General features: G+C 43.7%; 1 pseudogene; it reads left to right on the forward strand.

The window, feature by feature from the left end:
* The window catches only part of LOC119270970, a 7,283-nt pseudogene extending 6,386 nt beyond the window's left edge, over positions 1–897 (forward strand).
* Positions 898–15,952: the final 15,055 nt, after the last annotated feature.

The following is a 15,952-nucleotide window of genomic DNA, read 5'->3' on the forward strand; positions in this document are numbered from 1 at the left end:
CGGCGGCGGTTTAGGGTTTTTAGGCGGAAGCGGACGTAACCTAGCGTGATACCATGTAAGACAATAGGCTTTGGGGGAACCGGCACAACCCTATAGGGGTGGCCTATCACATATATATATAATGAGGTGATATACAACGTTACAATATACGCATGTAAATACAGTCTAACAACCTACCTCGACATCACCGTGACGATGAGCACCATCGACCGCATCAAAGCCGAGCTGGGCAACGAGCTAGGCGCGCCGTGCACCGTATTCGAGGCGGTCACGGCGGTCATGTGGCAGTGCCGCTCCCGCGTTATCATGCCGGACGACGACCCGGACAACCCGGCGCCGCTCGTGTTCGCGGCCGACGCGCGCAGGGCCGTCGGCGCCGCCGAGGGCTACTACAGCAACTGCGTCACGACCCAGGTAATCGCGCCACCTCCGACGATCCGTAAGGTGGTCGAAGGGGACATCAAAGACGTGGTCAAGCTGATCAGGAGCAGCAAGGAGCAGATACCGGCCACCTTCGCCGGAGAAGGAGAAGAAGGCGTGCCATTGCTGCCATGCGTGGAGGACACGCTGTTCGGGTACAGCGCGCTGTTCGTGACGAGCTGGCGGAACCTGGGCTTCGAGGCGACGGACTTTGGCGGCGGGACGCCGGCGCGGGTGATGTGCCACCCGGGGCCGGAGTCGCTGCCGGCCTGCGTGGCGTGCCTGCCGCGCAGGGGCAAGGGCGGGGCCAACGTTCTGTCCCGCTTTCTCAAGGAGGAGCACGGCGGCGCCTTCCTTGCCGAGCTGGCCAAGTTCACCTGACCGCGCGCGTGCCTTGGATCGATCGGTGCAAAATCTATCTGCATGCCTGGGAGCTGTAATGTTTGGTCCTAGTGCTCTACTAGTATAAAAACAAAAGGTAGCTTTAAGTTTGAACTGGAAATGCAGAGAATATTCGATTGTATCACTCGAAATTGCATTTTAGAGTTTCTTTGTTGTTTCCCTATAATCAATAAATTTATTTAAAAAATGTTATAAGCCTTTGTTTTTGTTTTTATTTTAGAAACACATGCAACTTTATTCATACTCATAACAATTACAGGTATGCTTATTTCAACTTAAGATTCAAAAAAATACAAAGTAACTCCTACGACTAAGAATTACAACGAATTCTCTTGTAAACACCTTCTTCGCGGTATCAATCTCTACTTGAAGAAATACACCAAAGACTACGGTAAAGAGGCTGCAAAATTAGATTGGGGCAACGATGTTGCCATTCTTTCACCAGCAAAAATATTATCAATAATGGTTTTTGAAAACGCCTCAAGTCGTCCATCTAAAAAGATGAGAAGCCTTGATCGATAAACATTTTTTGGACCGGGGATGATCCCCTAGAAGTACAAGCTGTTGAATCACTATACCTTCATCATGATGTCGATTAAAAATTTCACCTGCACAAAGAATCAAACTAACAAAAAAAGATGGATGTACAATTAGAGGAAGAAGATGACTAGTATATTTTTAAATTTAATTTTACTATTTACTGGTTGTTCTACGTCTAGTTGTCAATCCTTTATACCGGATTTTGTTTTTCTTGATATTAATCGGGTCTAAGATGCCCTATGGGTGTCTTTGTTCCGAAAAAATAGCAACCAAATTGCTAAAGATGCCCCCTCTCAATAGTTGTTTCTATAGAAACAACAAGATTGTAGTGCATTTGGGGATGGCGTTTTGGCTCTCGGGTGCATTTTCTCCTAGATGAATAGTAAAATAAAAATACTAAAAAACATGATTCTTTTTTGTAGATTTTTGTGTTAGTGTCGGAAGCATGCTTGACAATTTTCATGCGAAATAGAGTAGCGGTGCTTTATTGGTGAAAAAAAACAAATTTAGATGCAACAATTTGGGGGTGACATTTGGTGATCAATTTGTTTTTTTCTCAGTCCAAAATTCTTAACCTTTTTCCTAAAAATTTGCAGGTAGCATTTGCATGTGACTATGAACATATTAAAATTTTGTTTGGATTTTTGAAATTTCTAAAATCATTTTCCACACGAGGAGCATGTGCACCTGGTACGGTGTCATGGACTAACGGGTGCTAACCACCACCACGACCCCCCAATCATGGGCCAGGTCGGGGACTCCTAGACAATCTACGAGTGGGCCATGTTTGCCATGCCCCACAGCGCACCCAAGATGGAATCCTCCGAAGACTTGGCGCATACTCCGCGTCGCGTTTAAATCGTCGTCATGTTTATCCCTCAATGTAACCGACCTAGCTACATGTAACCCTAGGTACCCCCGGTGCCTATATAAGCAAGGGGTTCAGACCATTGGGTCAGATTCATTCACATACGGTCTCGAGGTAGATCATCTTGTACTGTGTACTCCAACCAAAATCAATACAATAGAAGCAAAACGTAGGGTTTACCTCTTTGAGAGGGTCTGAACCTTGTTAAAAGCCCATGTCCATCTTTGTCATGTTACCATTTAGCCAAAATCACCAGCTCGGAACCCCCTACCGAATATCCGCCGGATTCAACCCCGACACCTAGGAGCCGAATTGGATTTCCGAAAACATTTTTATTAATTTATACATAAATATATATAAAAAAACATGGTGCTAATTTTTACACTAATAAATATCAAGAAGGCATGAAGATGATTCAAAGCTCGAAGCATGAACCATCACGTCACTCTTTCTTGGTGCATGAAATAAAGGAGATTATGAGAGGGAACCGTAAAAATTTGTATTACTAATAGTTACCACTTCATCATATGTCAAACATTTGTATAGGTAGTAATACCGCAATCTAGTTAGGTTCTAGACTAGACAGTGCAATAGATATATGTACTTCAGACTATAATCATTTGATTGAGTAATACAAATCCTCTTTCACAAAAAATAATGTTGTGTGCTCCAAAGTGATACATACAATTTATTGTATATGCATTTATGCGAATTTAGAACAAATCACATGAATCGCATAATACTCATTTCATTGGCTATCAAGAACTTCCGTAGGATACCTAAACATTTTATTGTGATCTCTAGGATAAAATTAAAAATTCTTGTGGTCTCTTTTAAAGATCTACCTTATTACCTGAAAAAAAAGATCTAGCTTATGATTAAAAAAATGACGTGATTTCGAATATTTAATATGTGATCCAGTCGTCTTAAAATATAGCGTGTATTAATCATTGTAAAATTTGATCAAGTTTATATAAAAATGTATGAATACCTAGAATACCGAACTAAAACCATTAAATATGTTTATATATTTAATATTGTAGTTATAAATAGTTTTCTAAATAAATTTGGACGCGTTATGTAAACTTTAAAATATTTTTTAAAATAAAAATAAAAATCAAAGCACATATATAGGACGGAAGCATAAATAAAAATGTTAAAAAGCATGGTGCTACTGAGCACATAGTGCGTCCCACGGTGATACATATATGATTTTCGGCCGTATGCGTCAGTTTCGGCCCATGCTTTCTGATCAATGCAGGGACGCGTTTTACATTGATGCAGCCACGGGCCTACAACCGAGAGGCAGTCTCGCTGATGTGGCCTATTTTTTTTTCTCAGCTGACGGCCGTGTATCTACCGTGGGGCGCGAGGCAAAGGCAGTGAATCCAGTTTATAAGATGACGGCCTGGTTCCTAATTAACCAGTATGGTACTAATCGCTAATGATATTTTAGGGCACTAATCGCTAATGACGGCCTGGTTGGCGCCGTCGGCTGAAGCACCGGTTTGGCCCCTATCGTGCTGGGCTGAAATGGGCCGGACCCAGGGGCGAGAGACAGGAAGGCCGGGCAGGCAGAGCCACCCGACGAGCAGATCCTCGTCATCGGCTGGGATTCTCGATGGGAGAAGCTCTCCGGCGCGTCCGCCCCTGGCCGGCGCACTGCAGTTCGTCACCCTGGAGCTCGCCGGTGTGCCGGTCTTCGGCGTCGCTGCGCTACACCTCGGGCAGCGACAGGATCCGTTTTATTGATTAGCTCGCCGGTGTGTGCATATACGCAACAATGCCCTGGTTTCGGCGATGCAAAGTCAGCGAGCCAAAGAAAGAGCAGCTTGTCAAATTGCCCCCTTTTTCAGCAAAAGGAAAGAGAACAAAATGATATCCCAAGGATGCTTTGCCAAGATTGCCCAGGGTGTGTCCGATCAGCCGCTTCCTTCAGGGCGTGATCCAATTGTTTCAACACAGTGCCGACCCTCATACTGTCGTACATATGCACATACACTCACTACTACGAACACACGCATGCACACCCAACTTATATGAGCATCTTCGAGAGACTAGGTCGGTACATCATTTTGAGTTTGACAAAAGATTTAGGATTGAAAAGCCTAAATACAGAAAAGTCTGAAATAAATCCAAAAAAATACGAGCACCAACGTTAAGTTTAGGATTTGAATCTGGGTGAGCTGGTTCCATCACAAAGAACCTAACCCCTCCATTAAAGAAGTCTATGTATGTACTCGTGTTTTCATTGGTGTAAACTGTACAAAATACTAATCCCTCCATTCACAAATATAGCTGCTCATGGGAAAAAATGTGATATGCAAATTGTATGACCGTATCTAACTAAAAATTAAGCATAACCATGATGCTGTCACGTAAAAAAACAGTTTGTAAAAATAATTTGGGCATTAATGCACATGTTTCTCCCAAAATTCGAGCATCATAAAGCACCATGTTGGAACAGCAAAACATAACACAATAAGGCATTAAGTTGACAATGAAGTGTCATGATGATTTGAGAATCAGGTTCACCAAACAAATCTCACCAAATATTTTGGTGTCCAGATATATTCCTTCCATTCAGAAATATAAGATGTTTTGGATATTTGAATAACATACCGGCTGAAATGAGTGAACAAACACGAGTTATTTTTTCTGAATTGGGTGCATATAGACATCGGATTCAGAAAAAAAAAGTTAGAACATCTTATGTTTGTGCATGGAGGGACTACTTTTTCCCTTATCAAATGTATATACGGCTGATTTGAGCCCAACACAATTTTTCGTGAAACATTATATTCGTGACGTATTCCTTTTGCTTTGGAAAATATATTATTCTTAAGAGAAAATATTTTCACGATGTACATAGATAAAAAAATGTGAATGAACAATGAAACTTGATTATTTTATTAACTACAAAATAACTTTTCTTAGAGACATTAATATTTTTTTGTAAATAATTTGAAACAATTATTGTGAGGTGAGTAAACATTTATGTAGGGTCAAAACAAATTTCATGGGCTACATGTCATTTTTTTACCTGGGCAAAAGATTTGCACTTTCATTGATTAAGAAGAAGGTTTAGAGGATTTTAGGCCAAAGGCCGAACTACAGCGCATTACTCTCGCGACATTACATTAATCAAGAACATAGCCTCGGTGAGGCACCACAACTTAGTCTCATATTTTATATCACCACATGAGTTACATGAATATGTTTTTACAAGCTATCAATATTTTTTTGTACTAGAATACATGAATATTTTTTATGAATCAGACCAAAAACTGATTCAAGAAAAAAGAAAGGGGTCTGCTACGCGTCTGCCGGTGGATCTTTTAAAAAGATCCGCCGCCTTGCAAACCGTTCGATCGTATGGCGTGAGCCGTCCGTTTCTCTTTTTTATTTTTCTGCAACATGCCCCTTGTTGCAAACTTCATTCCTGCAACAAGATCTCAGTTGCAAAATTTGTTCTTCTTTTTCGTGCAACAAGATTCTTGTTGCAAACCTAATTCCTGCAACAAGATCTCAGTTGCAAAAGCTTGCAATATCTCCAGCCACTTCTTTGTATTCTTGCAAAAAGACCCTTGTTGCAAAATTTACAGTAGCATCTCTGACCTCTTTTTTGTATTTCTGTGACAAACTCCTTGTTGCAATTTTATTCAACAAAGACTATATTGCAGAAAACTTCACCGCATCCAGCCGCCATTGCAACAGCGCCGTTGTTGCAGGAACTGCTGCTGCGCACGGTACCGGCGTCTGCAGCTGACCTTGAGGAAGCATCAGCCATGCCTGTCCACACCGGTGCTCTTCCATGACGACGACGACGGTGCTCCGGCGGCGGCACCCCTCGTAGAGGAAAGAGAAAAAGGAGGAGGGAGGAGAAGAGGAAGGGTGCGGGTAGCGGAGCAATGCCATTTGGTTTGATGTACTGGAGGTAGGAGAAGAGGTTGGGGAAGGAGATGTGGACGGGCCGAGGTCTATTCGTTGGAGATAAGAAGGAAAAATAAGAGCGGTGGTGCAGACTCACATGGACACGTGGCGCATAGGGAAGGCGGTGGACGTTTAGCGTGGGATCTGCCAGGTGATTAGAATCTTTTCCCAAAAAGAAACTCTAACAAATATGTTAAAAAGCATTATGCTATTGCACTACTAGAAAAAAGCTTATAGGTAGAAAATTAGCAGTAGCGCGGGGTAGAGGCGGTTGCAGCAGCGCTGGTAACGAACACGCGCTATAGGTATCTACATAGCGGTAGCGTTGATTGTCCATCCCACGCTGCTGCTAAGTGGTTCCGGCCTTAGCCCACGGGGCTACCCATAGAAGTAGCGCGGCCTACGTAAGCACCGCTACTGCTAAGCCCGTAGCAGTAGCGCTGATCAGGGACACATCGCTAGCACTACGTGTGTACTATGCCAGTAGGTGGGCCCAAGTTAGCAGCAGCGTGGGATAGCTAGCCAACGCTACTGCTACGACCCGTAGCAGTAGCCCTGGTCCATAACCCGCGCTGCTGCTAACCCAAGCTTATCGTCTTCCCCCGCGCGACCGACCCTCCACTAGTAGAAAAAGGAGCTTTAGTTCGGGCCTGGCTAGCCCATTAGTCCCAGTGCTTCCACGAATCGAGACCAATGGATGCATTCATCCCGGTTCAATGGATGCATTCATCCCGGTTCGTGAGCCCAGGGGGGCGGCCGGGGCCTCGTGGGCATTGGTCCCGGTTCGTATGGACCCATTTGTCCCGCTTCCAGGCACGAACCGGACCAATGGGCCTCGCTCCTGGCCCACAAACATTGGTCCCGGTTCTTGGCTCGAACCGGGACAGAAGGCTGGGCTTTAGTCCCGGTTCCAGCCATGAACCGGGACAAATGAGTTGCCTATATATACCCCGTTGCTGCAGCAGAGCACTCCATAGTGCACTGTTTTTTTGGCCGGCGAGGAGAGGACATTTGGGTGCTCTAGCTCACCTCCTATGCACACGAGGTGTTCGATAAAATGCCCAAGCAACGCTAGTTAAGCTTTCTCCTCTCGAAGCTCGACCTCCCAGCTCCATTTTCCCCGAGAGTTGTCTAGGTTTAGCGGTCCGTCATGTCCCGTCCCCGTCTTCACCGCCGTCGATCACCCACGTTGATCTCGTCGCTTGCACCCCTGTGGTGAGCCTCTTATCTTCTTCTGAAAGAAAAAAAATTCTTACTTTAGATAGATACTTGTCTAATTTTCTTACTTTTATTATTGCTTGTGCTTATATAGGGCGATGGTTTTGGTATCCGCCCCCGTCGGCCCTCGTCCTGGCTATGATTTGGATGTGGCATATATTATCTTTTATAACTATTTGGTTCATTTATTGTTTATGACAATTATGCCCATCAAGTTGACATAGATTTTATTTATGTAGGAGGTAGTTGAACAGGAAATTCCAACCGACCCCATTGTCGAGAGGTTAAATTTAGTTGAAGAAGAAAACAATTACTTGAAGGAAAAAATAAAAATATTGAGGAGGAGAAGATGATATTGGAGTTGCATGTTGCGGATGTCGTCGATGATCACAAGATCAAGATGGATGCAATGTGGTTGAAGATGAGAAAGATTAGAAAATATGTCATTCATACCGAGGCTTGGTATCATTATGTCGTTGGATCAATTTTTACCTTGGTTGTGATTATGATCGCATTTATTGTTGCATTGAAAGGTTTCACATAGTTTCAATGTATGGTTTAACTAGATGATCTGGAGAGCTATATGTTGTTCAATGAGAACTATGTATGTATTTTGTTTTTAATGTGATGATGAACTTCTATTAATTTGGTCACTTATCTATCCATGAGAGCTATATGTACTAAATTGACGATGTAGCTTTGAATGGTGCATTTTATACACGAAGTGCATCCAGTTTTTGCCGTAAGCCTCTCTACTTTCTTGCACATGCTATGTGGGTGAAATGATGATACCATGCCAACTTTCAACCTTTTCAGATTTTATTTGTAGTGCTTTTCAATTTCAGGGTCTTATAGCTCAAAATAATCAGTAAATGCATGAAAAATAACAAATGAAGTCAGAATGGGTTGAAAATTGATGATGTGGCTTTGAATGGTGCATTTTGAACATAGAAAAAGTATGGAGTTCAAATAAGTTCAAAAAAATGAAATCCCTTTGTAACAGACGAGTTTCCATATGAAACTCTCATACTTCGAAAGAGATTATCCGTTTTGTACACGAAGTGCATCCAGTTTTTACCATAACTATCTCTACTTTCTTGCACATGCTATGTGGATGAAATGATGATATGATGCCAATTTTCAACCTTTTCAGAGTTCATTTGAAATGCTTTTCAATTTCAGGGTCTTATAGCTCAAAATAATCAGTAAATGCATGAAAAATAACAAATGAAGTCAGAAAGGGTTGAAAATTGATGACGTGGCTTTGAATGGTGCATTTTGAACACAGAAAAACTCTAGAGTTCAAATAAGTTCAAAAAAATGAAATTCCTTTGTAACAGACGAGTTTCCGTATGAAACCCTCATACTTCGAAAGAGATTGTCCATTTTGTACACGAAGTGCATCCAGTTTTTGCCGTAACCTTTTCTAATTTCTTGCACATGCTATGTGGATGAAATGATGATACCATGCAAAAATAAAATTAACTAAAAAACTTTTATAAAACTCTAATAGCAAAAGGAATGAACTAAAAAGATTTTATAAACCTCTAGTATTTTTAAACTAAAATTATATAAAATTCATGCCATTGAAATTATCAAACTATTTTCTGTTCAAAACATGAAAAGCAGAAAGAAACAAAATAAACTTTAATAAAAAGTAGAAAAAAAATTAAATAAATTAAAATTTAATAAAATAAATAAGTAGAAACAAAATAAAATAAAATAAACTTTAATAAAATAAATAAGTAGAAACAAAATAAAACAAATTAAAATTTAATACAATAAATAAGTAGAAACAAAATAAAATAAAATAAAATAAACTTTTATAAAATAAAGAAGTAGAAACAAAATAAACTTTATAAAAGTAAAATAAATAAACTTTAATAAAATAAATAAACTTTAATAAAATAAATAAAAATAGCAACAATAAGGTTTTTTGTTGTAAGTAGAAACAAAATAAAATCAATAAAGCAATAAAAAAATAAAAAAAGTGCCAACTACTGAGCCACCACGGCGTGAATACGACTAGAAACCCTACCATGGGCCAGGATTCAGGCCCGCAGAAGGCCCAGTAGGCCCATCAGGCATAGCAGTGATAATTAGGCTCGTAAGCCTGCAATCGAGAGGAGCTCGAGAGGGGTGCGACAGTGGGGATTATAAACCACTCCGCGCCCCTCTCAACTAGGGAGGTGGGACTAAAGTTTTGACCACGGGGAGCACGAGGCCTTTGGTCCTGGTTGGTGGCACGAACCGGTACCAAAGGGGGGACGGGGAGCACGAGGCCTTTGGTCCCGGTTGGTGGCAACCGGTACGAATTCCCTCCTTTGGTACCGGTTGGTGCCACCAACCGGGACCAAAGGCCTCCGCTTCCCACCCTTTGGGCTGCTGAAAAGAGACCTTTGGTCCCGGTTGGTGGCACCAACCGGGACTAAACGGGGCATTGGTACCGGTTTGTGCCACGAACCGGTACTAATGCCCTGGGTATATAAGAAAACACTTAGCAATTTCGATGAAATCCATCACTTCTTCTCCCTGACGCCCTTGCTCCTCCTCGTCGCCGTCGCCGCCCGACGCCCCTGCTCCACCTTGCCGTCGCCGCCGCCACCGACGCCGTCAGGCTGCTCAACGTCGCCCTCGCCGCCGCCACCGACGCCGTCAGGCTGCTCAACGTCGTCACTGACGCCCTCTGCCCCGACGCGCCGTCCCCTGTGAGCACCAGCCTGCTCCCGCGCCCCTCCCCTGTCCCGCGCCCCTGCGCCCCTACCCTGCCCCGCCGGTGCCGGCGCCGGCCCCTCCACCGTGCCCCTGGATCTGCCCCTGCGCGGTGCTATTATATTTGTAGATGTTTTTATATGTTTTTTTAGAAGTTTTTAGATGCTATTCTTAGATGTTTTTACATGTTTTTTAAGGTTATTTTAGTTTATGTTTAGTTTAGTTTTAAGATTAGGAAAATTTCGGATGTGTAGTTATATTTATTTAGATGTCTAGTTAATTTAGATGTTGTAATTTGTTCATAAAAATTGTGCACTTTTGTATAGAAACTTTATTTTTTTCATATGTACGAAAATGTAGAGTGAAAAGTTTTATATATGCAAAAGTTACATTTTTAGAAAAGTTTTATATATCTAGTTAGGAAAGGAAAGAAGAAGAAAAAGAATGAGAGGAAAAAGGAAAATAAGAAGAGGAAGAAAGGAGAAGAGGAGAGGAAGAAGAGGATAAATAAATAAGAAGAGGAAAAAAGTAGAAAAAGAAGAGGAGAAGAAGAAAGGAATAGAGGAGAAGAAGAGAAAATAGAAAATACTTTATATCGATATTTATTTATTGCATTATGGGCTGTTATTACACATTATGTCACAATACTTATGCCTATTCTCTCTTATTTTACTAGGTTTACATAAAGAGGGAAAGTGCCGGCAGCTGGGATTCTGAGATGGAAAAGGAGCAAATATTAGAGACCTATTCTGCACAACTCCAAAAGTCCTGAAAATTCATGGAAGACGTTTTCAGAATATATAAAAAATACTCAGCGGAAGAAGTTCACCAGGGGGGCCACACCCTGCCCACGAGGGTGGGGGCGCGCCCTACCCCCCTGGGCGTGCCCCCTACCTCGTGGGACCCCTGGTGGCCCTCCGGTGGCCATCTTCTGCTATATGAAGTCTTTCGATGGGGAAAAATCATAAGCCATCTTCTCGGACGAAACTCCGCCGCCACGAGGCGGAACCAATCTAGGGCTCTGGCGGAGCTGTTCTGTCGGGGAAACTTCCCTCCGGGAGGGGGAAATCATCGCCATCGTCATCACCAACGCCCCTCTCATTGGGAGAGGGCAATCGTCATCAACATCTTCACCAACACCATCTCCTCTCAAAACCCTAGTTCATCTCTTGTATCCAATTCTTGTCTCCAAGTCTGGGATTGGTACCTGTGGGTTGCTAGTAGTGTTAATTACTCCTTGTAGTTGATGCTAGTTGGTTTATTTGGTGAAAGATCATATGTTCAGATCCTATATGCATATTAATACCCCTCTGATTATGAACATGAATATGCTTTGTGAGTAGTTACGTTTGTTTCTGATGACATGGGAGAAGTCTTGCTATTAGTAGTCATGTGAATTCGGTCTTCGTTCGATATTTTGATGAGATGTATGTTGTCATCCCTCTAGTGGTGTCATGTGAACGTCGACTACATGACACTTCACCATTGTTTGGGCCTAGAGGAAGGCATTGGGGAGTAATAAGTAGATGATGGGTTGCTAGAGTGACAGAAGCTTAAACCCTAGTTTATGCGTTGCTTCGTAAGGGGCTGATTTGGATCCATATGTTTCATGCTATGGTTAGGTTTACCTTAATACTTTTGTTGTAGTTGTGGATGCTTGCAATAGAGGTTAATCATAAGTGGGATGCTTGTCCAAGTAAGAACAGTACCCAAGCATCGGTCCACCCACATATCAGATTATCAAAGTACCAAACGCGAATCTTATGAACGTGATGAAAACTAGCTTGACGATATTCCCATGTGTCCTCGGGAGCGCTTTTCTCTATATAAGAGTTTGTCCAGGCTTGTACTTTGCTACAAAAAGGATTGGGCCACCTTGCTGCACTTTATTTACTTTTGTTACTTGTTGCTCATTACAATTTATCCTATCACAAAACTATCTATTACCACTTATTTCAGTACTTGCAGAGACTACCTTGCTGGAAACCGCTTATCATTTCCTTCTGCTCCTCGTTGGGTTCGACACTCTTACTTATCGAAAAGACTACGATAGATCCCCTATACTTGTGGGTCATCAAGACTCTTTTCTGGCACCGTTGCCGGGGAGTGAAATGCCTTTGGTAGGTGGAATTTGGTATGAAAAAATTTATATAGTGTGCTGAAATTTACTGTCACTTGTTACTATGGAAAGTAATCCTCTGAGGGGCTTGTTCGGGGTATCTTCACCCGACCAGTAGAGCAAAGAGTTGCTCCTCAACCTACTGAACCTACTGAAAATGAAAATGTCTGCTTTGAAATTCCTTCGGGTATGATAGAAAAACTGCTAGCTAATCCTTTGTAGGAGATGGAACAAAGCATCCTGATGAGCACTTAATATATGTGGATGAAGTTTGTGGATTATTTTAGCTTGCAGGTGTACCCGGAGATGTTGTTAAGAAGAAGGTCTTCCCTTTATCTTTGAAGGGAGATGCATCGACATGGTATAGGCTATGTGATGATATGGGGTCTTGGAATTACAAACGATTGAAATTGGAATTTCATCAGAAGTGTTATCCTATGCATCTTGTTCATTGTGATCGCAATTATATATATAATTTTTGGCCTCGCGAAGGAGAAAGCATCGCTCAAGCTTGGGGGAGGCTTAAATCAATGTTATATTCATTCCCCAATCATGAGCTCTCAAGAGAAATGATTATTCAAAATTTATATGCTCGGCTTTCTGATAACAATCGCACCATGCTCGATACTTCTTGTGCTGGCTCTTTTATGATGAAGACTATTGAATTCAAATGGGATTTATTGGAAAGAATTAAACGCAACCCTGAAGATTGGGACCTCGACGAAGGTAAGGAGTCAGGTATGACACCTAAGTTTGATTGTGTTAAATCTTTTATGGATACCGATGTTTTCCGTAAATTTAGCACTAAATATGGACTTGACTCTGAGATAGTAGCTTCTTTCTGTGAATCTTTTGCTACTTATGTTGATCTCCCCAAGGAGAAGCGGTTTAAATATCATCCTCCCATAGAAGTAAAAGTAGTTGCACCTATCAAAGTTGAAGAAAAGATTGTCACTTATAATGATCCTATTGTTCCTACTGCTTATGTTGAGAAACCACCTTTCCCTGTTAGGATAAAGGATCATGCTAAAGCTTCAACTATGGTTTGTAAAAGCAATATTAAAACATATACACCTCCTGAGCAAGTTAAAGTTGAACCTAATATTGCTATTGTTAAAGATCTCTTGTCTGATAATATTGATGGGCATGTTATTTATTTCTGTGATGAAACTGCTAGAATTGCTAAACCTTGTGCTAAAGATAAACCTAGACCTGTGGTAGGTATGCCTGTTGAGGGAGTCCTGGATTAGGGGGTCTCCGGACAGCCGGACTATATCCTTTGGCCGGACTGTTGGACTATGAAGATACGAGATTGAAGACTTCGTCTCGTGTCCGGATGGGACTCTACTTGGCGTGGAAGGCAAGCTAGGCAATACGGATATGTATATTTCCTCCTTTGTAACCGACCTTGTGTAACCCTAGCCCCTTCCAGTGTCTATATAAACCAGAGGGTTTTAGTCCGTAGGACAACATACAATCATACCATAGGCTAGCTTCTAGGGTTTAGCCTCTCCGATCTCATGGTAGATCAACTCTTGTACTACTCATATTATCAAGAATAATCAAGCAGGACGTAGGGTTTTACCTCCATGAAGAGGGCCCGAACCTGGGTAAAACATCATGTCCCCTGCCTCCTGTTACCATCCGCCTTAGACGCACAGTTCGGGACCCCCTACCCGAGATCCACCGGTTTTGACACCGACATTGGTGCTTTCATTGAGAGTTCCTCTGTGTCGTCGCCGTTAGGCTTGATGGCTCCTTCGATCATCGGTAGCGATGCGGTCCAGGGTGAGACTTTTCTCCCCGGACAGATCTTTGTATTCGGCGGCTTCGCACTGCGGGCCAACTCACTTGGCCATCTGCAGCAGATCGAGAGTTACGCCCCTGGCCACCAGGCCAGGTTTGGAAGTTTAAACTACACGGCCGACATCCGCGGAGACTTGATCTTCGATGGATTCGAGCCCTTGCCGAGTGCGCTGCATGGTCACGATGAGCATGATCTAGCTCTGCCATCGGACAGTGTTCAGGAGACCACGTTGGTAACCGCTCCGACCCTCAATTTGGAGCCAATAGCGCCATCCATGGACAGGTGGACAGACCCCGCCACGGAGGCTGTATTCTCAGCGGCGATCGAGCCGAATATCGACCTTACCCTTCACGGGAGCCATGACGCCGAACTACCGGATTCTTCCCCGGCCACGGACTCCGAACCGCCTGCGCCCTTGCCTATCGAATCCGACTGGGCGCCGATCATGGAGTTCACCTCCGCGGATATCTTTCAGCACTCGCCCTTTGGCGACATAGTGAACTCATTAAGGTATCTCTCCCTGTCAGGAGAGTCCTGGCCGAACTATGTTCAGCAGGATTGGGATGCGGATGACGATGAAATTCGCCGCCCACCCACCACCCACTTAGTAGCCACTGTCAACAATTTGACCGACATGCTCGACTTCGACTCCGAAGACATCGACGGTATGGACGATGATGCGGGAGATGAAGAAGAACCACTGCCCACGGGGCACTGGACAGCCACCTCATCATATGCTATATACATGGTGGACACACCCAAAGAAGGCAATGGCAACGAGACAGCGGAGGATGACCCCTCCAAGACGCAACCCAAGCGCCGACGTCAGCGGCGCCGCTCTAAGTCTCGCCAAAGCAAAAGCGGTGACACCGGCACATGAGATAATAGCACTCCAGACAGTGCCGAAGACGACAACAACCCCCTCCAACAAGATTTAGAGCAGAAGGATGGAGAAGCAAGCCCTCCCGAGAGAGCGGCAGATGGAGAGGCGGAGGATGATAATTACATGCCTCCCTTCGAAGACAAGGCAAGCCTCGACGATGAAGAATTTGTCATGCCAGAGGATCCCTCTGAACAAGAACGCTTCAAGCGCAGGCTTATAGCCACGGCAAATAGCCTTAAGAAAAAGCAACAACAGCTTCAAGCTGATCAAGATTTGCTAGCTGACAGATGGACTGAAGTCCTTGCGGCCGAGGAATATGAACTCGAACGCCCCTCCAAGAGTTACCAAAAGCGCAGGTTGCTACCCCGACTAGAGGAGGAAGCAATAAAACCTACATCTCCAGCGTATGATGTGGCTCATCGGCCACCTCGTTGCCGCGACAAAGAGGCATTCCAGCCAAAAGTTCAGCCCGCACCCCGACGCCACTCAAATAAAAATGTCAAGACATGGGGAAATACGCCAGACCTACGAGACGTATTGGAGGACAAAGCAAAACACGCAAGATCGATCTACGGATCACGAGGGCGCGCCACTATACGAGACGATAACCGTCACGCCGGATACAGTAAAAGTAAGTCCGACCGGGCCGAACACAACGGACAAGACTCATTTGAGCTGCGTCGCGATATAGCCCAGTACAGAGGCGCCGCACACCCCCTATGCTTCACAGACGAAGTAATGGATCATCAAATCCGAGAGGATTTCAAACCCGTAAATATAGAATCATACGACGGCACAACAGATCCTGCGGTATGGATCGAGGACTTCCTCCTGCACATCCACATGGCCCGCGGTGATGATCTACACGCCATCAAATACCTCCCACTCAAGCTCAAAGGACCAGCTCGGCATTGGCTCAGCAGCCTGCCAGCAGAATCCATTGGCTGTTGGGAAGATCTGGAAGCCGCATTCCTTGATAACTTCCAGGGCACTTATGTGCGACCACCAGATGCCAATGACTTGAGCCACATAATTCAGCAGCCAGAGGAA

This window comes from Triticum dicoccoides, chromosome 3A, assembly GCF_002162155.2.
Source record: "Triticum dicoccoides isolate Atlit2015 ecotype Zavitan chromosome 3A, WEW_v2.0, whole genome shotgun sequence".
NCBI classification, from domain to species: Eukaryota; Viridiplantae; Streptophyta; class Magnoliopsida; order Poales; family Poaceae; genus Triticum; species Triticum dicoccoides.